This window comes from Oreochromis aureus, linkage group 7 (assembly GCF_013358895.1).
Source record: "Oreochromis aureus strain Israel breed Guangdong linkage group 7, ZZ_aureus, whole genome shotgun sequence".
NCBI classification, from domain to species: domain Eukaryota; kingdom Metazoa; phylum Chordata; class Actinopteri; order Cichliformes; family Cichlidae; genus Oreochromis; species Oreochromis aureus.
The window spans coordinates 26,117,710-26,128,075 of record NC_052948.1 but is presented as its reverse complement, the minus strand read 5'-3'; positions in this window follow the sequence as shown (position 1 = coordinate 26,128,075).

Below are 10,366 nucleotides of genomic sequence, written 5' to 3'. Positions count from 1 at the left end.
TGTCAAGTCTGCGTCTTTGTGTTGGGTTCATGTTTCCTGTTTTATTGTGAAAGTCTTTGTCTTATGTTGGTGTGTGTGAAGCTTGGTTCCCCTGTCTCGTCAGCCCTGATCTCTTCCAGCTGTGTCTCCCTTCTGTTGCCCGTTCCTCATTACTACCCTGTGTATTTAAGCCCTGTGTTTTCCTCAACCCAGTGTCGCGTCGTGCCCTCATGCTGTGTGGATCTCCTGGTGTCTCCCTGTAAGTTTAGTGTGTTATTCCCAGTTTAGTTTACTTTGTATGCTTTCCGGCCTGTGAATAAAGCTGTGGTTTTGAGTTCATCCCTTGTGTCTCACGAGCCTGCATTTTGGGTCCAATTCCTGCCTGCCACATAGCGCTTTCATGACAGAACGACGCGACCACAAAATGGACCCAGCGGACTCAGGTTTTGCCACGAAGGAGGAAATGCTCAAGCAGTTGAAGGATTTCTGCCGAAGCGTAATCCACGCTGCTGACAATCCCAAGAGACTTATTCAGGTAGTGTTTTTTGATCACTTATTGTCATCCACAACTTTGACCGTCAGTTTTATGGACATAAAAAGGTTAAAACAAATAATCACAGGTCTGAGAGCGAGACTCTGCTTCGAACTATTTGATATGGGCAGTCCAGGGAAAGAAGATTCAGCTGCCCTCCTGGAGGCCCTCGCCTCTTGGTATTCAGCGGCACCAGCGACCTTTTCCATCACTATTTGTTGCCAAATCACTCGATCCGCCTTTAAGGGGACCTAAACTGCACCTCACCATCCTCAACCCCTCACACCTCCACCTTCATCTCCAGTAGCTCACTTAGCTGCCCAGCCTCCAGTAGCTCACTTAGCTGCCCAGCCTCCAGTAGCTCACTTAGCTGCCCAGCCTCCAGTAGCTCACTTAGCTGCCCAGCCTCCAGTAGCTCACTTAGCTGCCCAGCCTCCAGTAGCTCACTTAGCTGCCCAGCCTCCAGTAGCTCACTTAGCTGCCCAGCCTCCAGTAGCTCACTTAGCTGCCCAGCTCCCAGTGTCACCTGTGCCGCCTGTAGTCCAGGCCCCTGTGCCGCCTGTAGTCCAGGCCCCTGTGCCGCCTGTAGTCCAGGCCCCAGTGCCGCCTGTAGTCCAGGCCCCAGTGCCGCCTGTAGTCCAGGCCCCAGTGCCGCCTGTAGTCCAGGCCCCAGTGCCGCCTGTAGTCCAGGCCCCAGTGCCGCCTGTAGTCCAGGCCCCAGTGCCGCCTGTAGTCCAGGCCCCAGTGCCGCCTGTAGTCCAGGCCCCAGTGCCGCCTGTAGTCCAGGCCCCAGTGCCGCCTGTAGTCCAGGCCCCAGTGCCGCCTCCAGCAGTTCAGCCTTCCCCAGTGCCGTCTCCAGCAGTTCAGCCTTCCCCAGTGCCGTCTCCAGCAGTTCAGCCTTCCCAGTGCCGTCTCCAGCAGTTCAGCCTTCCCCAGTGCCGTCTCCAGCAGTTCAGCCTTCCCCAGTGCCGTCTCCAGCAGTTCAGCCTTCCCCAGTGCCGTCTCCAGCAGTTCAGCCTTCCCCAGTGCCGTCTCCAGCAGTTCAGCCTTCCCAGTGCCGTCTCCAGCAGTTCAGCCTTCCCCAGTGCAGTCTCCAGCAGTTCAGCCTTCCCAGTGCAGTCTCCAGCAGTTCAGCCTTCCCAGTGCAGTCTCCAGCAGTTCAGCCTTCCCCAGTGCAGTCTCCAGCAGTTCAGCCTTCCCCAGTGCAGTCTCCAGCAGTTCAGCCTTCCCCAGTGCAGTCTCCAGCAGTTCAGCCTTCCCAGTGCAGTCTCCAGCAGTTCAGCCTTCCCCAGTGCAGTCTCCAGCAGTTCAGCCTTCCCCAGTGCAGTCTCCAGCAGTTCAGCCTTCCCCAGTGCAGTCTCCAGCAGTTCAGCCTTCCCAGTGCAGTCTCCCAGCAGTTCAGCCTTCCCCAGTGCAGTCTCCAGCAGTTCAGCCTTCCCCAGTGCAGTCTCCAGCAGTTCAGCCTTCCCAGTGCAGTCTCCAGCAGTTCAGCCTTCCCCAGTGCAGTCTCCAGCAGTTCAGCCTTCCCCAGTGCAGTCTCCAGCAGTTCAGCCTTCCCAGTGCAGTCTCCAGCAGTTCAGCCTTCCCAGTGCAGTCTCCAGCAGTTCAGCCTTCCCCAGTGCAGTCTCCAGCAGTTCAGCCTTCCCCAGTGCAGTCTCCAGCAGTTCAGCCTTCCCAGTGCAGTCTCCAGCAGTTCAGCCTTCCCCAGTGCAGTCTCCAGCAGTTCAGCCTTCCCCAGTGCAGTCTCCAGCAGTTCAGCCTTCCCCAGTGCAGTCTCCAGCAGTTCAGCCTTCCCAGTGCAGTCTCCAGCAGTTCAGCCTTCCCAGTGCAGTCTCCAGCAGTTCAGCCTTCCCCAGTGCAGTCTCCAGCAGTTCAGCCTTCCCCAGTGCAGTCTCCAGCAGTTCAGCCTTCCCAGTGCAGTCTCCAGCAGTTCAGCCTTCCCCAGTGCAGTCTCCAGCAGTTCAGCCTTCCCCAGTGCAGTCTCCAGCAGTTCAGCCTTCCCCAGTGCAGTCTCCAGCAGTTCAGCCTTCCCCAGTGCAGTCTCCAGCAGTTCAGCCTTCCCCAGTGCAGTCTCCAGCAGTTCAGCCTTCCCCAGTGCAGTCTCCAGCAGTTCAGCCTTCCCCAGTGCAGTCTCCAGCAGTTCAGCCTTCCCAGTGCAGTCTCCAGCAGTTCAGCCTTCCCCAGTGCAGTCTCCAGCAGTTCAGCCTTCCCAGTGCAGTCTCCAGCAGTTCAGCCTTCCCAGTGCAGTCTCCAGCAGTTCAGCCTTCCCAGTGCAGTCTCCAGCAGTTCAGCCTTCCCAGTGCAGTCTCCAGCAGTTCAGCCTTCCCCAGTGCAGTCTCCAGCAGTTCAGCCTTCCCAGTGCAGTCTCCAGCAGTTCAGCCTTCCCCAGTGCAGTCTCCAGCTCAACCAGCAGTTCAGCCTTCCCCAGTGCAGTCTCCCGCTCAACCAGCAGTTCAGCCTTCCCCAGTGCAGTCTCCCGCTCAACCAGCAGTTCAGCCTTCCCCAGTGCAGTCTCCCGCTCAACCAGCAGTTCAGCCTTCCCCAGTGCAGTCTCCCGCTCAACCAGCAGTTCAGCCTTCCCAGTGCAGTCTCCCGCTCAACCAGCAGTTCAGCCTTCCCCAGTGCAGTCTCCCGCTCAACCAGCAGTTCAGCCTTCCCCAGTGCAGTCTCCCGCTCAACCAGCAGTTCAGCCTTCCCAGTGCAGTCTCCCGCTCAACCAGCAGTTCAGCCTTCCCCAGTGCAGTCTCCCGCTCAACCAGCAGTTCAGCCTTCCCCAGTGCAGTCTCCCGCTCAACCAGCAGTTCAGCCTTCCCCAGTGCAGTCTCCCGCTCAACCAGCAGTTCAGCCTTCCCCAGTGCAGTCTCCCGCTCAACCAGCAGTTCAGCCTTCCCCAGTGCAGTCTCCCGCTCAACCAGCAGTTCAGCCTTCCCCAGTGCAGTCTCCCGCTCAACCAGCAGTTCAGCCTTCCCCAGTGCAGTCTCCCGCTCAACCAGCAGTTCAGCCTTCCCCAGTGCAGTCTCCCGCTCAACCAGCAGTTCAGCCTTCCCCAGTGCAGTCTCCCGCTCAACCAGCAGTTCAGCCTTCCCAGTGCAGTCTCCCGCTCAACCAGCAGTTCAGCCTTCCCCAGTGCAGTCTCCCGCTCAACCAGCAGTTCAGCCTTCCCAGTGCAGTCTCCCGCTCAACCAGCAGTTCAGCCTTCCCCAGTGCAGTCTCCCGCTCAACCAGCAGTTCAGCCTTCCCCAGTGCAGTCTCCCGCTCAACCAGCAGTTCAGCCTTCCCCAGTGCAGTCTCCCGCTCAACCAGCAGTTCAGCCTTCCCCAGTGCAGTCTCCCGCTCAACCAGCAGTTCAGCCTTCCCCAGTGCAGTCTCCCGCTCAACCAGCAGTTCAGCCTTCCCCAGTGCAGTCTCCCGCTCAACCAGCAGTTCAGCCTTCCCCAGTGCAGTCTCCCGCTCAACCAGCAGTTCAGCCTTCCCCAGTGCAGTCTCCCGCTCAACCAGCAGTTCAGCCTTCCCAGTGCAGTCTCCCGCTCAACCAGCAGTTCAGCCTTCCCCAGTGCAGTCTCCCGCTCAACCAGCAGTTCAGCCTTCCCAGTGCAGTCTCCCGCTCAACCAGCAGTTCAGCCTTCCCCAGTGCAGTCTCCCGCTCAACCAGCAGTTCAGCCTTCCCCAGTGCAGTCTCCCGCTCAACCAGCAGTTCAGCCTTCCCCAGTGCAGTCTCCCGCTCAACCAGCAGTTCAGCCTTCCCAGTGCAGTCTCCCGCTCAACCAGCAGTTCAGCCTTCCCCAGTGCAGTCTCCCGCTCAACCAGCAGTTCAGCCTTCCCCAGTGCAGTCTCCCGCTCAACCAGCAGTTCAGCCTTCCCCAGTGCAGTCTCCCGCTCAACCAGCAGTTCAGCCTTCCCCAGTGCAGTCTCCCGCTCAACCAGCAGTTCAGCCTTCCCCAGTGCAGTCTCCCGCTCAACCAGCAGTTCAGCCTTCCCCAGTGCAGTCTCCCGCTCAACCAGCAGTTCAGCCTTCCCAGTGCAGTCTCCCGCTCAACCAGCAGTTCAGCCTTCCCCAGTGCAGTCTCCCGCTCAACCAGCAGTTCAGCCTTCCCAGTGCAGTCTCCCCGCTCAACCAGCAGTTCAGCCTTCCCAGTGCAGTCTCCCGCTCAACCAGCAGTTCAGCCTTCCCAGTGCAGTCTCCCGCTCAACCAGCAGTTCAGCCTTCCCCAGTGCAGTCTCCCGCTCAACCAGCAGTTCAGCCTTCCCCAGTGCAGTCTCCCGCTCAACCAGCAGTTCAGCCTTCCCCAGTGCAGTCTCCGCTCAACCAGCAGTTCAGCCTTCCCCAGTGCAGTCTCCCGCTCAACCAGCAGTTCAGCCTTCCCCAGTGCAGTCTCCCGCTCAACCAGCAGTTCAGCCTTCCCCAGTGCAGTCTCCCGCTCAACCAGCAGTTCAGCCTTCCCCAGTGCAGTCTCCCGCTCAACCAGCAGTTCAGCCTTCCCCAGTGCAGTCTCCCGCTCAACCAGCAGTTCAGCCTTCCCCAGTGCAGTCTCCCGCTCAACCAGCAGTTCAGCCTTCCCAGTGCAGTCTCCCGCTCAACCAGCAGTTCAGCCTTCCCAGTGCAGTCTCCCGCTCAACCAGCAGTTCAGCCTTCCCCAGTGCAGTCTCCCGCTCAACCAGCAGTTCAGCCTTCCCCAGTGCAGTCTCCCGCTCAACCAGCAGTTCAGCCTTCCCAGTGCAGTCTCCCGCTCAACCAGCAGTTCAGCCTTCCCCAGTGCAGTCTCCCGCTCAACCAGCAGTTCAGCCTTCCCCAGTGCAGTCTCCCGCTCAACCAGCAGTTCAGCCTTCCCCAGTGCAGTCTCCCGCTCAACCAGCAGTTCAGCCTTCCCCAGTGCAGTCTCCCGCTCAACCAGCAGTTCAGCCTTCCCCAGTGCAGTCTCCCGCTCAACCAGCAGTTCAGCCTTCCCCTCAACCGTCACTACTACCTTTAGCTCAGTCACCTGTACAGTCGCCTCTAGTTCATTCCCCTGTGAAGCCATCAACTCCACCACCCACTCCTCTTTCACCACCACCAGTAGCTCAGCTCGCACCTGACCCATTGGCCCAGTTCTCCGTAGCAGTTCAGTTTTCTGGCCAGCGTAACATTGAGCCAGGGGTCCCAATTCCCTCTGGCTCTACATCAGCTCCTGCTGGAAGCTCTGATGAGCCCATCCAGCACTCCGCGGCTCCCATGCCGCCACCTGCCTTCTCCGCTGGAGGGCCCGAGAGGCCCGTTCAGCCTCCGTCTCATGTCTCCGCTGGAGGGCCCGAGGGGCCCGTTCATCCTCCGTCTCATGTCTCCGCTGGAGGGCCCGAGGGGCCCGTTCATCCTCCGTCTCATGTCTCCGCTGGAGGGCCCGAGGGGCCCGTTCATCCTCCGTCTCATGTCTCCGCTGGAGGCCCCGAGGCCCGCTCATCCTCCGTCTCATGTCTCGCTGGAGGGCCCGAGGGGCCTGTCAGCCTCCGTCTCATGTCTCCGCTGGAGGCCCGAGGGGCCGCTTCAGCCTCCGTCTCATGTCTCGCTGGAGGCCCGAGGGGCCCGTTCAGCCTCCGCCTCATGTCTCCGCTGGAGGCCCGAGGGGCCTGTTCAGCCTCCGCCTCATGTCTCCGCTGGAGGGCCCGAGGGGCCCGTTCAGCCTCCGTCTCATGTCTCCGCTGGAGGCCCCGAGGCCCGCTCAGCCTCCGTCTCATGTCTCCGCTGGAGGCCCGAGGCCCGTTCAGCCTCCCGTCTCCGCTGGAGGGTCCGAGGGGCCGTGCTCAGCCTCCCGCCTCCGCTGGAGGGTCCGAGGGCCTGCTCAGCCTCCCGTCTCCGCTGGAGGGTCCGAGGGGCCCGCTCAGCAACCCGTCTCCGCTGGAGGGTCCGAGGGGCCCGTTCAGCAACCCGTCTCCGCTGGAGGGTCCGAGGGCCCGCCCGCCTTCGCCTCATGTCTCCGCTGGAGGTCCGAGGGACCGCCCGCCTTCGTCTCATGTCTCCGCTGGAGGGTCCGAGGGACCGCCCGCCTGCAGCACCACCGCCTCCGGCTTCCACGCCGCCGCCAGCTGCAGCCTCACCATCTCGTCTGCTGCAGCGCCTCCGTCTCCGGCTTCCACGCCGTCGCCGCCTGCAGCGCCTCCGCTTCGCGCCGCCGCCAGCTGCAGCCTCACCATCTCGCTCTGCTGCAGCGCCTCCATCTCCGGCTTCCACGCCGCCGCCAGCTGCAGCGCCTGTCTCCGGCTTCCACGCCGCCGCCTGCTGCAGCGCCTGTCTCCGGCTTCCACGCCGCCGCCGCTGCTGCAGCGCCTGCTCTCCGTCTCCCACGCCGCCGCTTGCTGCAGCGCCTCCGCTCCGTCTCCCACGCCGCCGCCTGCTGCAGCGCCTCCGCTCGTTCTCCCACGCCGCCGCCTGCTGCAGCGCCTGCTCTCCGTCTCCCCACGCTGCCGCCTGCTGCAGCGCCTCCGTCTCCGTCTCCCACGCCCGCCGCCTGCTGCAGCGCCTCCGTCTCCCACGCCGTCGCCTGCTGCAGCGCCTCCGTCTCCCACGCCGTCGCCTGCTGCAGCGCCTCCGTCTCCCACGCCGTCGCCTGCTGCAGCGCCTCCGTCTCCCACGCCGCCGCCTGCTGCAGCGCCTCCGTCTCCCACGCCGCCGCGCCTGCTGCAGCGCCTCCGTCTCCCACGCCGTCGCCTGCTGCAGCGCCTCCGTCTCCCACGCCGTCGCCTGCTGCAGCGCCTCCGTCTCCCACGCCAGCTGCAGCCTCATCGTCCTCGCCTGGTCCAGCCTCCTCGTCCTCGCCTGGTCCAGCCTCCTCGTCCTCGCCTGGTCCAGCCTCCTCGTCCTCGCCTGGTCCAGCCTCCTCGTCCTCGCCTGGTCCAGCCTCCTCGTCCTCGCCTGGTCCAGCCTCCTCGTCCTCGCCTGGTCCAGCCTCCATGTCCTCGCCTGCTGCAGCCTCCATCGCTTCATCAGCCACACCTGGTCCGGCTTCTGCTCCGCCATCATTTGGCCCTGCCTCGTCTGGCCCTGCGGTTGCAACACCGCCGTCAGAGCCAGCTCGACCTGTTCCGCCTCGCCTCTGCCGGCCGTTTTCCAGGCCTCTACGTTGGCATCATGGCCGTCGAGGGCGGCCTCCTGAAAGACTTTGTCGCCGCCGCTGGTTTCGCGGCCGACCTCCGGACCTGTTCAGTGGCCGCCACTGCCTTCCTAGTGGTCGGCCTCCTGATTGGTTTTGCCTGCGCTGCCGCCGTTGCCGTGTGCACGGTCGGCCTCCGGAACTGTTCAGTGGCCGCCACTGCCTTCCTAGTGGTCGGCCTCCTGATTGGTTTTGCCTGCGCTGCCGCCGTTGCCGTGTGCACGGTCGGCCTCCGGAACTGTTTTCCTGTCGTTGCCGTTCGCACGGTCGGCCTCCTGGACTTTTCATGGATTCATGTTAGGTCTAGTTTGGTATTGGTTTTGATCTGTTTTTTTTCTTCTGTCTCTGGACTGGTGCTCCTTGTGTTTGTTTCGGGCCCTCCGTCCTGGACCCCCTCCGCCCGCCCTGGTTTGGTGTCCTTCGTGCTTCTGTTTTTTGTTTGCGGCTGTCGGGAGCCAGCCCTTAGAGGGGGGGGTACTGTCACGGTTCTGGGTCTGTTGGACCCAGTATTTTGAGTTTATTATGCTTTGGTTTATATTTTGAATGATGGATTATTCTTTGTTTCTCTGGTACTTTGTGTTTCAGTTATCTTGGTGTTTTGGATTGTTTTTCTCATTCTCTTGTATTGCTGATTGTGGTGGTGGTCATGATGATTATTTGGTTCATGTTTCTGTTTATTTGTGATTAGGATTTGTGTTCTCATGTTTTGTGTGGGTTTAGTGCTAGGTGTCATTTTCTGTCTGTCTCTCAGTGTCAAGTCTGCGTCTTTGTGTTGGGTTCATGTTTCCTGTTTTATTGTGAAAGTCTTTGTCTTATGTTGGTGTGTGTGAAGCTTGGTTCCCCTGTCTCGTCAGCCCTGATCTCTTCCAGCTGTGTCTCCCTTCTGTTGCCCGTTCCCTCATTACTACCCTGTGTATTTAAGCCCTGTGTTTTCCTCAACCCAGTGTCGCGTCATTGCCCTCATGCTGTGTGGATCTCCTGGTGTCTCCCTGTAAGTTTAGTGTGTTATTCCCCAGTTTAGTTTACTTTGTATGCTTTCCCGGCCTGTGAATAAAGCTGTGGTTTTGAGTTCATCCCTTGTGTCTACGAGCCTGCATTTTGGGTCCAATTCCTGCCTGCCACATAGCGTTTCATGACACCAAAAGCAGAAAGAACTATTTTCTTAAAAACAAAGTAAAACAAATAAATGAGTTGATGTTGCTGAGAGTGAAGACTGAATATTTGCGAGATAGTCTCCACTGTCAGCAAGACCTGATGTTAATGCATGTGAGTGAATGTGTGTAAATGGATGGTGACTGGACGGACGAGGCAGACCATAGGTTGGACCGACTGGACACTGACAAAAGACTGGACTAAGGTTAGACACATGACTGATAACTTTTCTGTTTTAAGTTTTCTTTTTTATAATACAGGTTGGATCATAAGTGAGGAAAAACTGAGTATGAAATGTGAAGTTCTGGTTAACACACAGGTTTTTGTTTCTAGGACGTTTCAAGGATGCAGGCTGTGGATGGAGCCAAGAAAGGATTTGACATGATGATTAATTTGATTTCATTCCTTAAATACAGGTTTGAAGGGCCGGAGCATGTATGCCTAATATGATAGGACTAAACTTTTCTTTTAATTCCCTAACCTGAGTGAAGGATTTTGAGTTTGTAACACATGAGATGTGTCACAAAAAGGGGGGTGTTAATATATGCGATTAGCTACATGAAAGGTGCTCTTTTAGGGTTACTAAGCAAATGTCTACGTGACCTTTCTGAGTTCTGAGAATAACTCTGTTAAGTTGACAGGAAACACGTCGGAACAGCCATATAGGGCAAATGTGTTGGAGCTTGTAATTAAATGTGGGACTTGAAAAGAGGAAGTAAATTTGGTACAGGACGTGCTTGAGACGATCAGACGAGAGAAGGAGAAGGTCAGGAATAGTTTAAACTAAGATTGAGAAAGTAAATGGGGTGAAAGGGGTGTAGCTTCAGGGCAGTTCACAGCCTGGCGTAACGCAAGGTGCTGTCACACAGCTTAAGTTATTTGGTTGATTTATTTTATGACAAAATAATAAGGAAATATTAAAAATATACAACACGTTGAGAAGATCTCTTTTGTTATATTTTAGTGTTTAACATGGAAGATGCCTCTCTGGAGCTTCTCTCCTGATGCTACTCCACTAAAAGAAGTTCATTTATAGAGACTATGTCAGCTCCCAAACAGACAACAACAAACCAAGACTAGCAAAAAACAATCTGAATATAAATAATAACAAATAAAGAACAATACAGAATCCAAATCTGAACCAAAGAACAAAATAGTGAAATGTGGATTATTGGGTTTTTCTCTGTATATATGAAGTATTTGTAATGTGTATCTGCTAATGAAGGCTTGTAGAGGCCAGTTTCTACTCACAAACAAGTGCTCAGCCAGACTGAAAAACAGGAAGCTTTAGTGCACAAGGCATATTAATAAATATAGACACAAAAAGAGGAACTCCCCATATAAACAACGTTCAAAAATGTGTGAAGTATAAAGTATCGAAATAACACTATATAAGTCACAGCTGATGATTCTAATGTTAGAGAGCTCTTGCAACTGGCGTCTGAGCTGTGCAGAGGTCTCTCTTAAGACAGGTACTTATGTAGGTTAGCATGAGGTTGAGTTAATTTTATACACAATGCATAACTGTGCTTGTTTAGAGTTGATGTTCCGTCCAAACAGGTTTTAAGCTTCACTGGTGAGA